Source organism: Sander lucioperca, chromosome 21 (assembly GCF_008315115.2).
Source record: "Sander lucioperca isolate FBNREF2018 chromosome 21, SLUC_FBN_1.2, whole genome shotgun sequence".
In the NCBI taxonomy this organism is placed as follows: domain Eukaryota; kingdom Metazoa; phylum Chordata; class Actinopteri; order Perciformes; family Percidae; genus Sander; species Sander lucioperca.
Window position 1 is genome coordinate 12,553,408 of NC_050193.1, and position 24,501 is coordinate 12,577,908.

At 40.1% G+C, this 24,501-nt stretch overlaps 1 protein-coding gene across 1 annotated transcript in view; it reads right to left on the reverse strand.

Annotated features, from left to right (window-relative positions):
• Positions 1-24,501, reverse strand: part of LOC116051975 (protein phosphatase 1 regulatory subunit 29) — a 67,241-nt gene that overhangs the window by 30,632 nt on the left and 12,108 nt on the right. Inside the window, exon 2 of the mRNA XM_031302460.2 lies at positions 16,177-16,293. The gene's annotated coding sequence lies outside the window, so the exon portion shown is untranslated. The remainder of the gene's footprint in view (positions 1-16,176; positions 16,294-24,501) is intronic.

The window sequence follows — 24,501 nt, forward strand, 5'->3', positions numbered from 1 at the left end:
TAACACGATGACGATAGAGAAGCGACCAAGCAGCTTCTTGTTTACATTCAACATAGCGGCCACCGAAGCGCAGCAACCCGTTGATGCCGCTGTCGCTGCTACGTCACCCGGATCGTTGGTCTGATTGGTTGAAGGACTATCCAATTGCGTACAGAGTCATTTAAACTATGCCCGTTGATCACGCCTCTTGTGCAGTAGAAAATACAGAGCACACTCCCCAGACTAATGTTCGATCTTAAAAGATTGAGCTTGGTCTTGTGGTAGCCAGACTATCTCAAGACACTTTACAGATAGAGTAGTTCTAGACCACACTCTATAATTTACAACGACCCAACAATTCCAGTAATTCCCCCAAGAGCAAGCACTTAGTGTGACGGTGGCGAGGAAAAGCTCCCTTTTAGAGAGAATCCTCGGACATGTGGTACTATTGTCATTGTCATGGTACTATTGTGCTCCTATTGTTTCCTTTTTGAAACCATTTCCCATAAACTCAATTACTTACTGCTTTTGCATAAAGACAACATAGACCGCTGATTGCCCCTTCTAATACTCTGTTTGTTTATCACTCGCTGCTGGAAAGACCGGCCCTGAGACAATCAGAGGAAAATGCAGGGTACACAAGGCTAGCAGAGGGTTCCAATCATTTAAAGGATGTTCTTGTTTGTTTGTGGTTATTGTTGTAATATCTAAAATTTAATTTTGTAAAATTCCAAAAGTGATGCTTCAAAACAAGTACAATGTGATCCTATATAATTGCAACTCAAGCCCAAATTATAGAAGCAGAAATGTGAGCATGGGGTATGATCAAATAAAAAAAAAAAAAGCATTATTATTGATGCTTGCTTATTGCCACATCACATATAAATTAAACACTGTGTGTGAGCAGCAAATTATGCCCATAAAAACACATCATACTGTAAGTGCACTTTCACATACACACACAGACACAATGGGAGTTAAACTAGAAGGGTACACTTTGTTTCTGGGATTAAACAGTAGCTACAGATGTGAGTGGATGTTTTAATGAACTCACTGCTCCAGTGCTGGACACACACACATTCAGTACAGTCAACATTACAAGCTGTCCAGAGACACTCAGCCAGATATCAAGCCTTTGTGTGTTAGTGTGTAAATACAGCAAATACATACTGTAGCATTAGGAGCAATGTGTGCTATGGAAGTCTTGATTTTCTTCGAGCTATCTCTTGATGCTTAAAACTGTTGTCAAAAACACACAAAGGTGTGGATACGCATGCACAAACAAACACATTAACTGGCACTCAAGCAAACACACACAGTTTTCTTGTTTTCTTAGAATTCACATAGATTTCTCTTGGCACATCACTGTTCTCACAAATAAATTTTGTATTATGGCAGTTTATGAAAAATAAGCAATACCTACACGATTTTGAGAAAGAGTGAAGAACTTTTAAATACAGTGCCAGGCCAGTTTGCCCTACCCTACTGTCCCTGACTCTGAATTAAGAACTGCAAATACTTGACCTGTGACTACATTCATAACATTCATTTTTCATCATTCCAATCTAATCTTGTGTTCGCTCACCCCTCTGGTCTATCAGTAAAACATTCCTCCAGTATTTTAGATTCACAGTCCATTCCCTCTAGCTTCCATCCCAACCATACTCCATCCTTCCTCAACTTCCCCTTGTATCCCTGCACCTCACATTAATTGATGGTCTCACCTTTCTGTCATTCACTCACGTTATCTCTCTCCCTTCATTCCTTGGGTGCTCCCCTCTGAACTGGCACCCATTAGTCCCCCACTTGAAAGCAAACTCTTTAGTCTGATGCAAGCAGCCCAACATGGCGAGGCTTCTACTCAAGAATAGCACTTCATTGAAATTGTATTCTACCAAAATGCATATACAGAAATGTATATGCAAACTATGAATTCTCTGTGTTAAACTTGGAGACGGAATGGTTCATTTCCTAAATTGCAAGCAAACTAGTTGAGTAGAAAATCAACAATAAAATCTCAAAAATATGAATCCCAGAACAAACCACAGTAAAAACAACAACGGATTAGGAGGCATATGAGAGTAAGGGTCAGAAAAATAGCAGGTGGGTCTTGCCTAGAACTGCAGTGGGTTCCACAATAACGTGGGAAACATGTCTCTGACTCTCTGACCATCAGCCTGCTCTTCTCCCTGTATAGCAACAGCTGCACCTCCGGTCACCAGTCCATCAAGCTTCTGCGCTGAGGACACCACTCTCATTGGACTCATCTCTGGTGGGGATGAGTCTGCCTACAGATAGGTGATTGACCATCTGGTGACCTGGTGCATTCAGAACATCTCGGTGCTAAATGCTCTGAAGACAGTGGAGATGGTTTTTGGATTTCTGGAAGACCACATCCCCACCCGCACCCATTACCCATGGGTGACTCCCCAGTCAACACTATAGCGTGTTCCGTTTTCTGGGCTCCATCATCTTCCAGGACCTGAAGATGGAGCTGAACATCGCTAAGAGAAGTGTCGTTTGTGGGGAGGAGGTAGAAAAGAACCAGTAAAAGTAGTGCAGAGTGAAAGAACTGGCACAAAGAAACAGGAGAGAAAGATAGCAAACAGAGTGAAAAAAAAAAAAAAACGTGGGAGAGAGGGGACGAGTTTGTGATTAGGAGAAAAAGTGCTAGAGTTCTAAGAAAGTGAGAAAGTGATAAAGAGAGGGAGAAACAGGGAGGAAGAAGAAGAGACAGGGAGAGCATGAAATGACAAAGAACAGTGTTGAGTGTTGAGCTGACACTGGGAGCCAGATAATAAAAACAAGCCTCATTATAACTCTTATTGTCCTCTGGGCTGCTTAAGAAATGTTAGAAGCCGTCATTATCAGTTTACCTGCTATTTTCTTCTCTCACCTTTCTGACAGCTTGGCGAGGCTTATAAGACTATGCTCCCATAATTATGTCTGTTTTTTTTTGTGTCCGTCTCTCTTTTTTCTACCTGACAACCTCCAGCAAGCCAGAGTAGGAGATCCAATTTAAAAAAAGGGAAATCAATGTTTTTGATTGATCTGAGAAATTTTCTCAGGGCGGTAACAATGTCCAGCAGCCAGTTTCAGTGGGATGATGTACACGATGATGGATTCAGGTAAACATCAGGTGGAGAGCTACCGTGCGTTCATGGACATCGGAAAAACATTTTTCCCAGTGAAAACATCACCATTAACGGGAATCAGAGGTGGGAAACTCGGGCTAGATTTTGCTAACAGAGTTTCCCAGTTGGTGACGCGTTGTTGACAACTGACGTTTGATGTAGGCGACTTTGGTTCACTGAAAATATTTCAATGGACAAACGCCTCTGCCAAGAAACATACACAGACATAACATGTTTCAAATTATTCATAAATAGGCCTATGTATTAAAAAACAACACCTTATCCGTGTCCTTTCCCGTCCTGTTGTCCTGCAGATAACACAAACAAACACCTGTCGATGTGCTGTTTGTATGCTCGCATAAGAAAACAGCAGCATTGTGGCCTCCCTGTTTTCACACACCTGATGCTCTAGGCTACGGCCAACCATTGGTGGCAGTCATGCAACAAGTTGTTATGCCAAACACCAATATAACAGAAGAAGAAGAACACAGATCCCGACCATGTGAACGCTGGCAGTTGGAAAAACAACGTAATCATGGGGGCGGTCCCTGATATTCCCAGGTGGCATGAACGCACCAAGCTAGCAGTTGTCTGTCTATCTATCCGTACGTCTATCTATCCATTTTTTCCTGTCCACTCTTTCTCTACAGTACCTCTATCCGTGGGCGACAGTATTTCTTCCCTGTGATAATACGTGCATGTAGGCATATCAGCATATGGCCTGTGATCATACAGAAACAGAAGCTGGTTGGAAGAACAATGGCTTTGGTTGCGAGAACAATGATTTCATACACTGCTGACTGCACGGTAATGATCACATTCACACTGTTTTGGAAGCCAAGTGTGCTTCTGTTGCACACACAGAAACACAATTTTAGAAAAAGCACACAGTAACAACAAGAAGCACATTTGGTTTGATCAATGTGGCTGTATTTCACTTTTTCATATGAAAAATGTGCATGTGCCCATAAGTTTCTCAACTTAATTAAAATCATATATTGACTTCTGTTTGTTGACGTTGCACAGCACAACATGCAGTAAAAATAGAAAAAGAGCAGGATATGACATTAATGGATAATTAACACAAAAGAGGAAACCTTGATAACATTCTTGACCACTGCAGAGGTTGTAATTATTGTCACAAAGACAACTCACCACCACCTTCCATTTAGTACATCGTATTAAAACAACAAATCAGCCCGTGCAGTTCAACAGAGGACGAGGTGTGAAACTGCTATGACACAAACTAATAAGACTAAAATAAACATTTACAAAAGGACTAGGCAAGTTCAGAAGCAACATTTAAACAGTGTTGTTCACCTCAACTCAGCTCCAACAGGCTTTTTTTTTTTAAAATACTGTAGTTCAGGCAAAACTAATGATGCATTAAACAAATTGTCTTAACAGTCTATAAAAGGCAGAGAAGTGTAGTAATACAGCAGAATTGCCTTTTGCTGCGACCGCTAGAGGGATTTGTCCTTTGAACATAAAATGTGTTGTTTTGATAACAAAATATTACATTGTTAATATGTAATCCAGTCCCTCCAGGATTTCCCGGTCTTTTTTTGAGATTGTTGCGGCCCAAAATGTCTGCTTTTGCGGGAGCTTTTGTAAAAAAATTTCGATAAAAGTTGCGAAGTCTTTTGTATTTGGGTTGCAATGAAGTTGCGAGAGACAGTGAAAATTGCAAAAAAAAGTTAGTGTTAGTGTGTAGTGCTTATTTTTGGTATACTTAGAAAAATAAAAGGAAACTTGTTTTGGGGAGAACAAAACTACTCTGGGCTGAGATTTCCTAGTAACCTTACCAAAAAGGCTCAGGATGCTGCAAATGTTGGTATAATATGAAAATGGCTGGTAGATTTAAGCCAAAAAATGATCATTTATTGAATGAATCAAATTTGAACATATCTGTCAGTGGTTTGTTGATCTTTACATTGTTCGTTAATTTCCTAACTTGGCCTGGGACACACATTCATATGGTTTGATAAAGTACTTATTGGACTTTAAATTATCATTGAACTTACAATAACGAGCGTAACTGTCCTCAATTTAGGTCATCGTGTACGTCTCATTTCCGGTTTTTCCTGCATCCACTGCGTGTGTGTTTGTGTGTGTGTGCAAGCGTCAGTCGTGGGGCGAACTGAGCTGCACCCCCCAGCCTGCAGAGAGCCAACAGGATTGAAACAGCAGCAACTTTCAGCGACTTTAGAGTGAAAAAACGTACATTGATGTTAAAATGTATACAGGTTGGCAGGACGGTCTGAAATGTTTTGCACTTTTATGTCTTTCGCTGTACATTTTGTTGGTAAATGTAAGATGTTCGAGTGACACACGTCTCGTCTTCATATCAGAAACAAGGAAATTAATTTGGCAACATACGTGTGTTACGTCAACCCGTTCTCACTCCCGCTTGGTCGGTGGCTCTCAGAGTCACATACTGATACAAAGTCTGGCACGTGGGACTGCTGGGATTGGTGGAAGTTGCGAGAAACTCCGGTTATTGGTCAAATTTGCGGTAAAGTTGCGGTGATTGGTCAAAATTGCAAGTCGCACCAAATTCATAGTGATTGGTTGTGATCGCGACATCGTTAAATCCTGGAGGGACTGATAATGACTGGAAAATTGTTGAATGCTTTGTATCTCTGTCTTTTTATTGCTGTGGCTAAGTTTTTGAGTTGGGTTGTCTTTGAAGTAACCTTTAGGGCTTTAAACCTATTTACCAACCCATACAGTGTGCAGAATGTGCTAAGCAGCAAACAGGTCACTCTCATTCTAGGCTACCTAGATAACATAACCCTGACATGCTTCCCAAGTTTAAAATAACACCGGGCTAGGTCTCAAACGACACACTGTTCCTCATTTAGTGCTCCAGTTTCATCTTCTTGGCAATGTATGTGTGTGTGGGGGTGGTGATAGGTGTGTGTGTGTGTGTGTGTTTGTGTGTGTGTGTGTGTGTGTGTGTGTGTGTATCATAATCGAGACCCCACCACTCACAAATACACACAAATTATGACCCAGTAATAACTTCCTGAAACCATTCTGAAAATACTATATAACCCAACTTTTTTTAAAAGCACATTTGCTTATATGAGCTGCAGCAGAAAGTGACATGACAAACAGCACAGAGCAAAAGGTGCTTGGGAGCTGAACTGAAAATCAGTAAGTGGCACCTCAGTTCAGTTCTTCACAGAGCTCACCATATTCTTGTCAGCATCTCTGAATCTGGTATGTGTGCACTACAGAAGTCCTGTGTCTTGTATTATTTAAGATTCTGCAAGTATTTAGTGTTATCCTTTACAGAAATAATAATCGGTAAATGGTATCGACAGATCAAATCAAAATGGAATAACATGAATAAATAAAAACTAAATACAGTGTATCTGAAAGTGAAGTCTGATTCACCTCCATTTTGTAAAGTTTTGTAAAAACTTTCGATAAAAGTTGCAATGTCTTTTGTATTTTTGTTGCAATGAAGTTGCAAAAACCAAATACACTAAATTGTTGCTATAACACCACTTCACAGCAGTTTGAAACCCATACACAAATAGCACAGCTACTGCCATCACACTAACAGAAAATAAACACTGTGGTGGCCTTTTTGAGATGAAAAGGTTTAGCATAATATCAAAGTTGCTCCTCACCTGTATGATAGAACAAAGCAAGTTAGTCATTTTATCATATCATTCATCATTACACCAATGGGTGTCACAAGTCAAACCCAAAGTAATGTCAAATTACTTTTCCTGGTCTAGCGAGGGAGAAAGAACCTCCATTAGCACTTACTGTAAATTAATGTAAAACTGCCATCAAAGGAAATCAGCACTTTCAATTTAAGCTTTTACCACTTAAAACATTTGAATTCCCTCACAGTTATCAGTGTTGGACCAAACTGCCTTCTTATAACAGTAATACTTTAAAAATAGACTAAACGTGGCCTCTCAGTTGATATCTTATTAATAACCACATCTTTAAATAATTTCAGTCATCACTCCACAGGGCAGGTAATGGACTATTCCAAGTGTCCTCAATAATGCTGATGCTGTTGATGCTGTCTTTGCTCTAACACATCACAGTCCTTTATTAGAGGACAGAAGATTTACACTAGGAGGCACCAGGGGATCATGCATGGGGAGGCAAAAGGTTTTAAGGGACGCCTAAGCGTACCGGCTTACTTGATATCAGCGATACTGTACAATGGTAATGACATCTTGCCTGTACAGATACTGGTGCTTTGGGTTGGTGCAGTGAGACGTGTAATGATGCCCAGGAGTGCCTGCAGAAAGTGAAAACCTGAACAGAATAAGCTTTAATAGCCCGTATTCCTCTGATCCCTATAGTGAATTTTAATGGAAGCTGCTGGTCTGAACAGTCCGTACGAGTTGTACGTGTAAATCATGCAACAGTATGCAGGCTGTCCACATTCTGTGCGAGCAAGGCGTTAGTGGACAAATATGGTCATAATCTCTAAGCATATAAGCCCATCCCCCACCTTCCTCCCTCTTTTTCTGAGAATAGTGAACATTAGAGACTACATGGACCTAGAAATATCATAGCACTCATAAAATATACATGGTAGATACACAGGGAAAAAACACACACACACACATATGCACTGTCCCTTGCTGCGAGAAGTATCCGCTAACGCATTCAAAGAAAACCCCAAGCTGGATGTGGATACACAAAATAACCAAGGGAGGATTGTTTGAAGACTGCTTCATTCTTTCTTTGATCATATTTCCCTTTTCTTTCTCTGCCTCAACCTCTGACTGTCACGTATTATATATTTTTGGGCTGAACTGCTGTTGTATAGCAGTCACTTTTGGATTCGGCTTTTGCAAGCATACTGATCTGATTACAGCACTAGATACAGTAGGTCATCTTATGCAACATGTATGGTTCGCTGCATATGGGGGACCTTTCTCTCTCTCATGTCTCCCACTGTTTCTTCTCCTGTGTTCGCCCTCTCTCTTGGTTTATTGGTCATACCATTAGTGAAATATATGGCCAAACTGTATTAAGTTATTTTACAACCTCAGCCTGTGGTGCCTGCCTGTCACAGAGGAAATCTAATGTTAACCATACCGCGACAGCTTTCACCTCGCTGTTATACACGCTGTCTGCGTGGAGTTTTGAAAAATGTAACCGCACTTGCAACCGCATTACCGACATTGCCGTGACTCACTGTGACTTTACCAAGTCAACGGTGTTTCGCTCCGTCCGCACCACAGCTCTGCGTGTGTGTCGGCAAGCATGGATCTCCACTTTCTGTCAACATGCAGAGAGGACAGATATGCGCTCTAAGGCACCGTTTGATTTAAAGTGAATCGGTCCTCGGTAGTAGCGACTTAATTCAGTCGGTACCTAAAAAAGTACAGAGTTGGGTACCCAACCCTAGCCCTAACTGGTGCAACAAAGCTAACAAGAGACTCAGGAAGATGTCAATCAATCAGTATATACACACCCACACAGTCCTGGGAAGAGGTCTTATCAGCCAGATTAACTCAAAACACCTGTGTGGGTGTTCAGGGCCTTTAAATGGTGAGTGTAATTAGACAACAAGCACCAGCTGACCGGCCCACATAGGGGAAAGAGATCACATGATTGGCCCACTGGTTTGTCTCTCATCTGAACACTGGCTAATCACATCCTACTATGGCCCACCTCCATCCTACCATAGAGACAGAGCGCATTGTGGTGGGCTGGTCTGGGTCTCAAAAGTCCAGGGCTGATTTTTTTATCCCAGTCCAGCCATGGATAGAGCTAAGCTCAGTACATATGTTTTCAGTGTCCTGAGGATATACTATAACTTGGAACCATATTGGACTGTCTTTCTCTGCTGCAAAATATAATTGCAATTACAGTAATAGTTGCCCTTAGTTCTTTTATCTGTTACTGGCACTCTTACACAAACAAGGCACTGATAATTACTTCAAGGATGCAGCTTCATTAGCCAACCGACCTGGCAAGCGGATTAACACTTTAAAGAGTGGAAAGAAAGAATGAGGAGGATGTTGGGAGTCAGACAAATTTGAGGTAATGTTAAAAGTTGAGTTTGAGCATTAGAAACAGAATTAGGTCGGGACAAGACATGACATAACATGACATATATATATATATCTATATATATATATAGATATAGATATACATAATTCTTTCATATGCAACATTTTTAATGCATATCTGCATGTGTGTTGGCCTCTGTGTCACTGGACATACAGTATCTGTGTACTGTATGTGTGTAACTGTGAGTAATGTCGGTTCTGTGCTTCTGAATAAAGAACACATTGCAGGAGGGGGATGAAGTACCACAGAAACATTTACAAATATAGAGACAGAGCGACAAATGGATCGGGAAGAACTTAGACAGAGACAAGAGACAATATACAAACAGATCGTATCTTTTTTTAGCCTTCTCTCTGCATGGCAGTAATAGTCAAAGCATAAGCTCAGTAATGGTGCAAACACTGTGTCAAAGGAGGAAAGGGTCAGTGATGTAACCTAATGTGAGCAGGATTAGTAAATGCTAGACACAGCATACTGGCACACTGACTGCCACGGTAACACCACAAAAAGTAGTAGGATAGGCAGGAACACAGTAAGAGATGGAGACATGAAAGTAAGTGAGAGAGAGAGACACAAGGAGGAATAGAAATAACCTAAGAAGTATTTATTAGTTATATTTGTACGAAATAGAAGACCAGCCAATGTCTTTCACAAACAGATGTAGGAGAGTGGAAATATATGCAAGAGAGAGGGCGTAATGGAAAGAAAGTGGGCCAGTGCACAGGTGAAAGATAGAGACTACAGACGTGTGAGTGCAGATATATAGATTTGTCTATGTGCATACGTACAGTAATAGCGCCTTCCCTTCCTGTTCTTTATCTTTTTCTCCTCCCTTACTGCTGAATTTTCAAAGCTGAGACCTGCATGTGTAAACTAAATGATAGTGGATGAAAGAGGAGAGGAACATTTGGGTGAAGAGGAAATGAGTTGGGAAAGTATGTTGCACGCCTCATTAAAATAGGCCTACATAAAGTTCGGACAGTGGGAAAAAGTCCTCTTTCTCCGTACTGGCTATGACACAGTAGTTATACAAGCGTAGCCAAGGCATGGGCGTACACAGTAAATATTGTGCTTATGATTGATGATGAGTCAGAGCACGATTTAAAATCCAAATATTTGGACTGATAGTGACACTAGAGACAACATCATTCAATTCGTCAAAATCTGTAGGATGATTCCACCTGGCAGCATAAATGTGCACACCAATGGACATGCATGCTCATGTATTGCTCCCAAACAGATAAACACACAGATGGAGCACATAACCTGCTAGGCTGAGGTTGGGGTTACTCAATATTATTGCAGTATGCAAATAATATGGCGGAAAAAACTGAAGCAATGGGAGTCACCACTGAGGTAAATAAACTGGCTATCAAAAAGGTAATTGGCAAATGCAATTTTGGTTCCCAGCTACCTGAAATGTGTTTAAAAAATGTACTGGTAGCAATCAAATCTAGCGGCAGTAACCCTTACCCATCTGCTTTTTCAAGACAAAAAGCGCCCACAAAGGACACTTTACAGCCACTTTGACATCTGAAATAATGGGAAAAGCAAAGCAATGAAAGTCTTGGTGGATATCAGTCAAAATAAGCTCAGAACTCATCAGTAAAACATGTCACACTTTTGATGAGACTCAAACTGTGAGGTAATTTAATGCTTCATTCCTTCAGCCCTCCACTGGCAACACCCCCCCCACACACACACACACACACATGGCCAGACACAAACATACTCTCAGTATACTAGTCTCAGTTGTCGGCTGCCACCCAATCGATAATCCCATTATAGCTGAAAAGGCTCTTTTATTTGTTCTGATTGAGTTTGAGGGGAGGATGAGGCATGGTTTATAAGTAAAGCAGAATTTGCTAGATTGATGGTTAAATGGGGTAAACATTGACAGCCATGACAAAGACACACCAGAATCCACACACCAAACTCCTACTTATGAGGATGTACAAATATTATATATATATATATATATATATATATATATATATATATATATATATATATATATATATATATATATATATATATACTATTATTACTATTTCATAGCCCTCATAGACATGGTTATTTGTTATCTGCAAGGGTACTGTGAGGAAGCACAGCCACCTTGTCAAAACAATCCCAGTGCAACAGTTCCCTCAGGCTGTTGCTGTAACAATCTGGTCTTCATTGGCATTCACACCGCTGGCAATCATAATACTGTGTAACTACTTCAACAATACAGTACATACAACAATACTGAAAGCTAGCAGCTCCTTAGCAAAATATCAGCTAAAGTTCAACTAGTTCAAGAAATATTGTGAAAAGTTGCAGTCTATATGGATGAACTTCCTCAAATTGCTTACAGCAGCAATGCATGGTGTGCTACATGTTTGACAAAGGGTTACAGTGGACACTCAAACTCTATCTCAAATTTGCTCAAATAGCTTGAGGAAGGTCTCGAGTATTCCAGGGACGGATGAACTTTCCAGAATGTCACACCATGTTAAGTGCAAAGATATAGATAAGCTTTTTATTATTACATGGATTTCAAACTGGCTCCTTATTCATGGCTAAAGCTGGAAGGCACCATCACCTGACATATTAATGCAAAATCATTACATGTTCCATGTCAATATATCTCCTCAAGGGACTGTTAATTATTTATTTCAGAGGCCACCGGAGGAGTTTTGGGACCTTTAGTCAAAATAGACTTAACCCTCCCTTCATCTGCAATAAAGTTTGGATGATCCTCCAAAGTGATAAGGAAAAAAGGGATGACCCTCCCCAACAATTTATTGATGTCTTCTGTACTAGACATACAGATAGCCATTGCCACTAAACCTCTGCATTCTCATCTTATACATCACACTCCTCTGTTATGGTGTGGTGGCTATTTCAGTAGATTTACTCACTAACATTGTTGTGGAAACACAATAAGCATGGAAACTAAATGCACACTTCCTACATTACTGCATTACTTCAAATACTGAGTTACTCATCTAGTAAACACGTATTCACATGAAATAAAACAATAAAACATTGAGAGCATTCAGCAAAGCACACTGGGTAATTCAACACTGGTTGCTATGGACTCGTCACTAGGCTTCCTCAGTCATTGTATATTTTAGCATATAGGTAAAGCTGCCAAAGCTGAACATTATCCAAAACTCCATTTCTCAGATGAGCGTCAATTTGGGAGCTTGCATGCTACCACTCCTTCCTTCTCAAATGCCTTGAAAAGGCTGCCATTTATATATATATATATATATATATATATATATATATATATATCTATAATATCACCGGGACCGAAAGGCTTTTTGCGTCGGGTATGGCTGCAGCCTAGAGACCTCCCGTCTCATGCCCTCCCGGCTTGGTGCAGTCCGCAGGCTTTGACTTTTCAAAATAAAAGCTTGCATCTGGTCCATTATGTTTTCGTATGGTGTTTTGGATGTTTTTGACCTAAACAGTACGACAATCATGCTAATGAATACAATTATTTTTTCATCAGGTGTTTTAGTTACAACACGATGGAGCTAGCAAAGCAGTTTTGTGTTCATATATGCGAGTGGGATTTATTCAGTTTGGGAAATCCCACGGTCTCTAAAGCTACAGTTCAAATTATCTGGCTGACTAAATAGGGAGGGACCCATCTGCTAGCGATAGGGGCCGAAACTGAGAGAGCTACATGGAGCTACATGGATAAATATGCACCAAACAAGCCTTTCCATCTGTACAGACTGAAATTTTGCCACCATGACAGCACCTTCAATAATTGAGAAGCCTGCCATATTCAAACCTCTTTCCCTGTCTTCTTAATTGGGCACATCTCTCCAAGAAACAATAGTGCGTAAAACATCGGACACATGCCGGATAAAAGGCTGCAGTATTCCAGGAGCACAGCCAACATGTGACTGGAAGGAGCCATATGCAAACACCTGAAGTGTTAACAGAATTTTAACAACACTGTTAATGACTTTGAGATCTTAGAGTGACAGGTTTAATGTCTTCCTCAATCCCATCAAGCAAGTCAATAATAGCCTATAACGGTTAATAGTTTCTCTTTTGGTTAACTGAAACAATGTTAATGTCTAAATATTCTCTCCCTGGCATGCATGTGGTTCTCAACCTGGGGGTCGGGACCCCAAGGGGGTCACAAATAGGGATGCAACAATTATAGATTTTGTTGGTACGATTATAGTCTGAAAAATAATCACAGTTTCACGATTATCACAATTATTATGCATTAATTAATTTCACTGCTAATGTATGAAATGACATGAACACTCTAGATTTCAGTGTGTTATTTATTACTGCCTTTTAAAACAGAAATAACACGGTAACAGTTTTGAATGTTTGAAAAATGATTATATGATCAATCATCAACCTTTTTATTTAAATTCATCTGAAAAGATTAGAGACTAGAGGTGAATCAGTCACACCACAAACAAAGGCCAAGTTGGCAACAACAGTGTTGTCCTTCTTAAGAAGAAGTTGGCCCTTTTATTGGCTAGAAACAGCCCTGCTAGCTGGTGTGTCTAAAAGTTGGAGGAGCTGCTAGACAAGATGCACCTGTCACAGGAGTAGGAATAAATGCGATGGAGAGATCCCTTTGCAGCCTTATGTCCCACAGGTTATGAAGAGGAGTAAGTAAGTAACATTACGTGGTAATGTCGGTGACAGGATTGAGCTGTTGCGGAGTTTTGACTCGTACGAACGTTAACACTATTGTCAGCTCGCTCACTGTAAATGCAAACGTCATCTCTTTATTCGTTAGCTGTTAACTGTAACGTTACCGTTAACATTAAACAGGCTAACGTTAGCTAATTGGTATCGTTAACAAGCTAACAAACACTTAACAACAACGTTAACAAACGATAAAGTCGCTAGCAAGCTTACCGACTTGGGTTGATTTCCCTGTTGCAGCTGCAGCAGCTGTTGTGAGGTCAGGGGCTGGCTCTGCTCTGTTTTCCTGGTGTTTGCTAACTTGATGGAACTTTTAAAAATTGCAGCAGTAAGTTATCCCACCACGGAGAGCCACTGTCACTCTGACAGTCAATAATCTCTTAATACTTTGGTGACCGGACCGGCATCTGATGTGCCGTGTGTCTGTGCAAACGCGAACGTTTGTGTTGTCAAGGAGGTTTAATAAGAACTGCACACACTGCTACACATAACTTGCATTCAGTTAACACTTGGTGTATGATTAATTAACCGTGGCGTTTTAAAGCGCGGTTAATAGTGAAATCGGTTAATCGCTGCAACCCTAGTCGCCAGATCATTTTTGGGGATGTGAAAGTTATCACGATGATTCCTCCTGCTTCGTTCGACGACTGTGCAGTTGATGGTTGTGGACAAAAAAATTAAATAACATGACTAGACTAGACTGAGGTTGTTTTTTACATTACTGTGTGAGTTTGGTGCATTTCCTGTGTTATATTCAGAGCTTAATTCACAGAAAGGGGTCTGAAGGCAGGTCAAAAGTCACAAACGCATCAAAATTCCATAGAGCCATATTGGTCCCCTTGATCACTCCAAGTTCTTTGTTTTTACAAGCACAAGTCAGGATTTGAAGTATCAATACTATAATATAATTATATAATATAATAACTCAGATAAAATTATATGAAATATAAATGATTGTGTATTGTATTATTGATTTGATCTTTTTTTCTTGGTGTGGATTAAACAGTTTAAGGGACAGTGCATCCATGTGAAGATTAAAAAAAAAGTATGCTATTGTGAGAGACACTGAGTTGTTTTTTTGACAACAATAATAATAATAATAATAATAATAATAATAGTATTGACTAATGATCACCACAAAATGAACAAGAACGTGGCAGTTGAGTTTACTCTGTTCTATCTACTTAGAGGAGCATTTTCCTCAAAGCTAGCACAGTAGGTGGGAGAAGAACGGAGACAAAATAATTACAACAATTACTTCTTTTACTTTATCTCCGCCTGACACAAACAGCAGACTCACATTTGCACACACATACGGAATATAATAGCTGTGGTAAGTGAAGTTCTGTCAGCACTAATGACAGTGTTTCCAGTAAAATAAGTGCAATAAAAGCAGGGGAGATGGCATAATATAAACCTGTGAAGACACTAACTAATGCTTTCACTGCAGTGCTTAACTGTATTCCAAAAACTTTACACACACTCACACTTCACATACACTTGTGTAACGTACATTGCAAACACACATGCAAATGTACACACGGTATCATCCCTGGTATGTGCTTTGTATGTGTGTGTGTGTGTGTGACACTCCAGGTAGACAAAGGTCAGATATGCTGGGTATATCCTTGGGAAAAGACACAGAGTCACACACATTTGATGAATGACTTAGAGAAGAGATCTTCAACAGGGGGTCCGGGACCCCTAGGGGGGGTCCTCAGAGTTACTGCAGGGGGACCACCAAATAATGGTTAATTTCTTAAAAGTTTCTTCAAAAACTGAAAATGTCTTAACATGAATCCAACATATTATTCGCAAATATAAATCCACCTATTTGCGAAAAAGCCCCACTGATGATAGGCTTACTGGCCTATAGGTAAGGTAGTCACTGAGGTAGCCATCCAGATACAGTTAATCCTAAGGATTCACTGTGCCACATGTATGTTTAACATTAAAACATGATTTATAAATTCATGCCAACAAGTATTATTTTAATAGCTTAGTATTCTATGCACAAAAAAGGTATGTAGTATTTTTTGCACTAAAAAGGTAAGTATAAAGGCTTTAGGCCACCCTACACATTTTTGTAGGCCCAGTTTAATACGCAATTTCATTTTATACAAAATATGTAGTAGGGGGTCCCTGCTACGTCTCTCTTTCAGTTAAGGGGTCCTTGGCCTAAAAAAAAACCGTTGAAGACCCCTGACTTAGAGACAGTCATGCAAACGAGTCCATGTTCGAGAATAAGAAACTCTGACAAACCTCATGTTAATGCACAACAGGAAAGACATTACTTTTTATATTTAAAAAAAGAATCCCCAACCTGTTTCCTGTCTTTGTTGCAACTTCTCACTCTTCAGCTGTCTTCGTCGAGACACAAGATTGCACCTTTCTCTCGTCTGACCACTCTGCTGTGTGTCCTTTGTGAAAACTGGAAATTCTGTTGAGAAGTGAAGAAATAAATGTTCGTTAAGTCCAAAGTTGTCTTTGTCTGTTTATTTAGCAACAAGAAATAAAAGCAGAATTCATAGAGTTAATAGTTTCAGCTGAAAGGACAGAGGCAGGGCTTAATGCTAAATTTTTTCCCCAAGTAGAAAAATTTAGGAGCGCATAAAGAATTTTAGGGGCGCAATGAAAATGTATCAAATAATGTGTTTTTCTTTCATGAAAGGAATACGAAGAGACATTTACAAGCAAAGGGATTTCATTTATTTGAATAGAACAAGTAGCCTACACTAGGTTTTTGATTATTCTGCTTCAAACTGTATTTCTTTAATATTTATGTCAAAATGTATACTTTAAACTGTACATGGTTCAAGGTTCATTTATTGTCATTGTACATCAAATGTCCCACTAAATCCAGACAGACTTTTGGAGAATTCACTCCAGTCAGCTAATAGAGTGACTTACATAAGGTAACTGCTACTGGTGCACAGTGATGCCTACACATGATCAGAGTTAAAACTGCGAGGTGGGGCGCAGAGCACAGAGACAAACTGTGGCGCAGGTATACGTCGTTGCTTCTGGTTTTAGTTGCATATTGAAAAATCAGCAGCTACAAGGTCAGAGTTGAAATAATATGAGCTTTAAACGCAGCGCTCGGCAGCAATTCCGAGCGGTGTGCGATGCCAAGGGCACGCTATGTTCCAACCTTAGTAAGTAGTTATATAATAGAGAATAAAGTTTGATACTGTATAAATGGCTATCACGCTAATAATAACATTATTGTTTATTAAATGTCTATGGTATATTTAGTGTTCCTCTAAGATATTAATAGAGACACAGTGAAAAGTAAATACAGTAATGCATCATGAATAGACTTGAGTTGAAAGGAAGAATGGAGAGAGAATGAGAGAGGAATTTCAGAAGCATAAGACAAGCATGAGAGATAATACTGCCGAGACTGCTAATACTGCTACAGAGGAAGAATCTATCTATCTATCTATCTATCTATCTATCTATCTATCTATCTATCTATCTATCCATCTTCCATATGCCTTGGACTCATCTCTTTGTTGCTCTCTCCATCCCTCATTCTTTCACAGTCCATCCTTCTCCCTTTTTCTCCTGCTCACATTCTCTCACATCTTTTCAGCTGCATGTGGTTCACTTAAATTAACATTACCAGGGCAGACAAGCAGGATAACAATAATGGTGACAATAATGGCTAATGATGCATCAGAAGAGTACAAGGTGACAGATGGCTGGGTCTGTAAGTGAGACTATATATAATGAGATGCTACCTATCTTTCTGTTTTAGTCGCAGAGCAGGACACCTGTCACCTCACACCTCAATCAGTCAGTACACAACACACTGAGCCTATCTATGAATAATTTGTGCAAATAACTGTCAGAGAAACTGACATACACAACTTGCTTCTCTCTCTCTCTCTCTACTGGTCTCTCCTTTTCCTCTCTGCCTCTCTTTAACCATCTCTCTCTCTCTCTCTCTCTCTCTCTCTCTCTCTCTCTCTCTCTCTCTCTCTCTCTCTCTCTCCTTCCAGCACATTCACCCTCTCCCTGACACACACATATAAGCACAGACAAACCCACACAGACAGCCTAAATCAGTTATGAGAGCCTGGCCGGCTGCCCCAAAGTGAGCTGAGCGTGACATCTCATTTTCAGCAGTAATACTGGGCTGATCCTGCTCCTCCCTTATAAGTTAAATAGAGAAATAGCGCGGCATATGCATGTGAAAAAATACAAAACTTACTTGCAAATGACACGAGCGCTCATGCACACACAGAACATGTTTTGCGTGCAGCTGCAGACACTCTAACCAACGCATACTTATATTGTAGACACAGAGATACACAAGGTTTCACACAGATTAGAAGTGCCAGTGTGCTCTCACAACAAAAAACTAAAGAAATTCTAAAGACTAAAAAAAGAATCAGACCTCATTGAAGATGTACATGTCCCAGTGGTGTGTCTTTGATCAGCAAAATAAGCTTCACAAGAATAAAAGCACTAATGAAATTGGAGCACACTTGAGGCCCACTTGTTCGTTTGTGGTGTCCACATTATTTGTTAATCCTTGACTGACTATGAAAACATTATACACCTAAAATAAATGTAATCTCATCTCATTCCTCAAAAATGCTGTATAACCCTCGTAAATGTTGATTTCATTTTCATGCTACTTTTTAAGGATATGTTTTTGTACTAGCAGGCATAACAGGGGTCAAAATGGATTGCCTTGAGAACTTTCATCTTAAAGGACCATATGGCTGTCAGTAGAGCTCTAAATAAACATTGCTCAAATGTACTGCACATTCATGCTTGAACCATTTCCATTTTTTTTAAAACCTCCAAGAGGTTTCCTCTGGGAATACCCTCAGGTCAATCTGTAATATTCTACCCAAGATGTTGAAATCTAATGGCCAGATTTCAATTCGATTTGCTGGGGATATTTACGCTCCCTGGAGGAGGAATTCTAGCATTTTGGGTGAACCCTCTGACCTTTACTGTCATGTGGAGGCAGCAATTTTCCACTGTGCACAAGAAATCTGCTTTCAATCTTCCAAAAAATGTACTGAGCAAATTCATGCACTTCAGAGAATAAAACCTTCAAACTCCCTGAGACACAGTCAGGACGGTTTAATTGTTAACCCTACTGGTGCAGTTCTAAGATCAGAAAAGATATTGTTATCTTGTTCATTTTGTTCAACAGTCACAACAGGCTTTATACCGTATTTGTGGTCTTTTTTTCTGACAGTTATGTATTTAATGGCCCTAGTCTTGCAATAGAGCATTGTTCCCTCACCAGGCAATGAAGTAGTGTGTTTTCTATCTCTCAATGGTTTTCTCAATAATGGATGGTCACCATGTCTGATTACTCTCTCATCTTCCAGTTTTTATTCATAATAGACACTACAGATTCTGTAGACACGAAACCCATCAGTACTGAAACTAGCTCAAACACGTCACCATCACTTATACAACTTTAGTTGGACACTAGCTTGAGAAACATGGGCCCCCAGGGGACTTGGAGCTATTATTATAATTTGTATTATTAATATAATTATAATTTACATTTACCAAAGTGAAAAAAAAAATGTGTTCTTCTTTCTCCCTCTCTTACAGATGTTCACTGTCTCTCTACTTATCAATCTTTCTATACCTCTCCCACTCATAATTACATCAAAGAGAAGCAGCTGCTGACACATTAAGAGGGTTGGAAGTGTACACACACACACACACACACACACACACACACACACACACACACACACACACACACACACACACACACACACACAAACAGAAACCTAACTCATACTGTAGCTAGGTTATGCAAATGGGTTATAGAATCCCATGTGTGTGGGTGGCTGTGTCTCTGGGTTTGCACACGTGTTATTCCATACTTTGTAATTGCAGCATTTCATCAGGGTGAACAGTGAGAACTTATCATGAAGAAAGGAAAAGAAAGGAGTGGGGAAGAAAAAGGGAGAAACAAGAGAGAAAGCAGTGCCAGGAGAAGAATCCAGATGCAAGTAAATGTGAGGAGAACAAGAAAGCAAAGGGAGAGAACGATGGGAGGAGTCATCACAGCAAGATCAAAAGTTGTAAGAAGGATTAGAAAGAGGGAAGGTAGAATTACAGATAGGGCTTTTGTGCAATGTGCAGTGGAATAGAGTCCATGGGCATGCACATTTATACCTCATTAGTCTGACAGCCTGTTGTATCAAGACCAACTGAAATTAAGCACTTTGTGCGAGTGTGTGGTTATATGTCAAGGATGGGGGGACTTGCAGAATGGACAAAGTGACAGGACTTTGAACTTCATCCCTAACTGCAGCTCAGAGCAGCAATTACAGGTTAAATTAATGTCAAAACCAACCAATCAAAGCATCATCTTTTAAATATTCAGTCCTGTATTTTGAATGACTGTCACAACAACTGTATTACAGTAAAAGTCCCTTAGAGTGACAGTCTGAATATTTAGCATGTCAAAGCCAAAAATACAACTGTGACATTGTTTTAACAGTGTGTCTACATTACCAATGTTTGAATGGACTATTGATGTCAAGGGTGTGAGTTGGAGTAATAATCCAACCATCCATCCACTGTCTGTAACCGCTTACCTTATTCAGGATCATGGGGGGGGGGCTGGAACTGATCCCAGCTGACATTCGGCTTGAGGCGACGTGTACCTTGGACAGGTTGTGTGTGAGATGTGTACATGGGTCATATGGGTGATGGCGTGGGTTTTGGTGGGCCGTTGAGAGTTCATGGCTGATTTTTATTGCCAGCAACCTAATGGCTCTGTGCCTCTGACATCTTTATCTTTAAAACCCTACATGCAGTACTGCTCACTTCAGCAGTCTCACACAGAGCGACACAAGGAAGTCTCCTGCATACATATGCATCTTCCTCACAGCATAGAATAGAATGAGAGTATGAGGGAGAAAGGAGGAAGCAATTAGAGGGGAGGAAACAGCACTATGTATGATCAGCTCAGATCTAAAGTGTAGACTAGTGTGCTCTAGGCCGGCCTGTTGTTACATGACTAACAATGCTAGCATTATTCCCTGTAGACAGGCGCACAGTGGTCATTAGGCTTAATTCTTATAAGCATTACTTGTGTCAGGTGTACAATGTGCATCACTGTTACATGAATTTGATGAAAATAATAAAATGTAAGCAGTAAAAGGCCTTCAAAATATTGAAAGTAGTCTTATGACTCTTAAAGGTGCTCTAAGCGATATCACGTTTTTTTAGGCTACAACATTTTTTGTCACATATAGCAAAAATCTCCTCACTATCCGCTAGCTGCCTGTCCCCTGAACACACTGTAAAAAAATGTGGTCTCTGTAGACAGCCCAGGCTCCACAAACGCCAACAAAAACAAATTGTGCCAACCTGCACCACGAAACATAACAAAGAGTCTTCCAGCGTTCCAGCCAATAACCGACAAGAAGGATTTGGGGGTGGGGTTTGGGGGGTTAGTGCACAGAAGCACGGAAGGGAGGGGGAGGGTGCTGTCACCCAACATCGCTTAGAGCGCCTTTAAATCTTAAGTCATGAGATTTTTTTTTTTTATTTTGATTAGTTTTAATTTGTATTAGTTTATTTGTAAGGGACAAGTACAGAGGAAACCTAACAGTTGCAGAGGCAGTGTCTGATGTACTGTACACGTATACAGTGTATAGCTAAAGCAAATATTAACACCAGTCCTTGATGGGCGTTTGAGCCTCTTGTGTCTGCTATGCTTTGCTACACTTGAGATTTTAATTTCAGGCAAATAAATTCCTGAGCATGAGAAAGTCTTGACCTCTCCATCTGTATCTTAGCATGCAAACATTCCTTAATTAATTTGACACATTGTGTAAAAGATGGGAGACAAGTAAGCTTGTGATCTCACTGTATGTGATTTCTTGGTACATTAAAAGAGCAATAAAAGATACCTAATTATGCCTGAAATACTTCCTAGCACTTCGCTGCATACAGATTTATAATACAATCTGTACTCAACAGGCAAATAATGCAGGAGGAAGTCTCCTTTACACATGAATAAATAACAATATCAGTCAGTTGCGTAGTGATCATCTGGACGATTCCCATTTGTAATTTGATTATGCAAACATCTAATTATAAAGCCTTGTGCTGCATGATCTTTGTGAGATCATCAGGTCAAGAACGACAGAATGAATCACGTATTTGAAAAATTCTGTATTACGTTTCTTATTGCATGCAATGAAGCAGACTGTATGGCCACATACAGTTTCCTGTGTGTCCTGTTCGAAATCAACATATGTAATAATGCTTTCATGATATAAAACATAATGTATGTCTTAGTTCCTTTCATTTACAGTAATGCTTAAAAACAAAGCAAAGGACCTGATGTGTAACAAGTGATAGGATAGATCAACATGCCAGAAGTGCACTCCATCCGCCCAACATAGTCAGTCGTTGATGTCTGTGCATCCATGCTCATGTAGCGGTAGTGTACTCCTCATGCGTTATGTATTGATGAAACTTTATGAAACTTTGGCTCCAACCAGCTGTTTATTTCCTGATGATGAGTAACACAGCATAACAGTTAGCTCTCCACAGTTCATCCAGTCTCACACGAAATTAATAGAAGACGCCACATGCAGACTGTCAAAGTTTTTCTCGACACAATATTAAGATATAGCACAAAATGTGCCTCATGATGAGTAACACAGCATAACAGTTAGCTAGCTAGCTCGCCACAGTTTAGCCAGTCTCACACGAAATGCTAAAACAAATAAGAATGTAGTAAATTTAAACTAAAATGAAATTAGCAAAAACATTACATGTTGACAACAAATGAACAGAAAAACGCCTATTAAAACAATGAAAAACAAAATCAACATACTGCATTTAATCAAGTAACTAGCTAAGTGCGGAAGATAAATAAATACAAAACAGTTTTACCCATATGAAGGCGATTAAAATAAATATATAACGGAGCTAATGTTAAGGCAGCTTACCACAGAAGATGCCACATGCAGACTGTAAATAATTTCGGTGTGCACCGCTCAAGTCTGCAGGGGTGCAGCAGAGGCCGCCCCTGATACACACAACCAGGTCTCCATGGCAACCACTTTTACCTCTAGCTACAATAAATCTCTACCGTGGAAATCCAGAGTTCTCGCGAGAGCACAATTTGAATTTGCTCGGCGAGGCACTCTGGCATCGAGTAATAATGCTCTTTAACTATGCCCTTGTAGCAAGCTGCACCAATCACATCGGTGTATCTGATATAGGTGGGCCAGAGGCGAGCTAAACAGATGACGACAGGTTAATCTACCAGTTAGCTTCGCTTGTAGCTCAGCGTATGGGGCTCTGGATACGTCACCCTGCGTATTGTTGTGATTGGTTGTAGTGTTATCCAATTGCGTGCAGTGAGATTTTCAAATGCATGCTTGGTGCTGCCCCTCAAATTGGGCTGTTTTCATTACTCGATGTCAGACCCTTAATCTTTCGGATTTGGGTCTGGATTTCCAGGCTAATAAATCTCCGGAAAATAAACTAATTTTAAACAAGATAAAAAGCTGTATAAAACGAGACAGTTAACAGTATTAAAATAAACTGATGACTGATAATAAGTTTGGGGAACTTTCTGTGTCGTTCCTGCACGTTTCAGAAACTCACTCTGTATGAGACAATCAGAATTGAAATGAGGCCAATTATACCACTGACAGAGTGAAAGGACTGGAAAGGAAAGAGGAGTGAAATTGAGCTTCAAACAAATACCATCTACAGTATATCTATTTCCCACCCATCTGTCTTTTGTCCCTGTCTTTCCTTCAAGGCGCATGTGTCCTTACTGCTAGGCAAAATCTGCGACTGAGGCTCCTAACTGCAGAGCTTCAGGCGGGTGAGATGGAGTGAGAGATGGAGTAAGAGAGACATAGTGACAGAGAGAGAGAGTGAGAGAGAGAGAGAGAGAGAGAGAGAGAGAGAGAGAGAGAGAGAGTATGAGAACAAAAAAAGCATCAGTGATAAAAAATAAAATGCCAAAAGATAAAAAACGTGACATCAGAAACTGCTGTAGACTTTTTTTTAATGCTTGTCACATGTTTTTTGGACCTGTGTGTGTGTGTGTGTGTGTGTGTGTGTGTGTGTGTGTGTGTGTGTGTGTGTGTGTGTGCGTGCATGCGCGCATGCGTGTGTGTGAGTGCATGCATGAGTACATGCTTGTGTGTGTCTGTGTGTTTAATTTGTGTTTTTGCATGAACCTGTTTTCCTCAAGGTAGTCTGCTGAATCATGTGTCTGATTCATGTGGAAACCTTTCAAGTTGTTATGTCAGTGCAATATTGGAAGTACATAAAAAATGTATTTATGTCTATGTAGGCCCTATGTGTTTAAAGTGTAAATATGCATACACGCAAACACACACTAAGAGTAATCCCTCTGGCATAAATTAACTATTTTACCTCCAGAGGTGTCCATGTCAGCTCTTTGGTTTAAGTGTTTTGACACTTAAGCATCTTTTTTGTGCGTTGATGGTGGCATGTTTACATTTATGCACTATTTTACAAGGTAAACAGGCTCAGTCTTCCATTTTCATCACAAGCCCTTCTCAGTATATGCCAAGCTGCACAAATGAGTAGTAACCATTCATGTTGTCAGCTATGCCTGTGAACCTAAACCAAAGATTGTCTAGCCTGC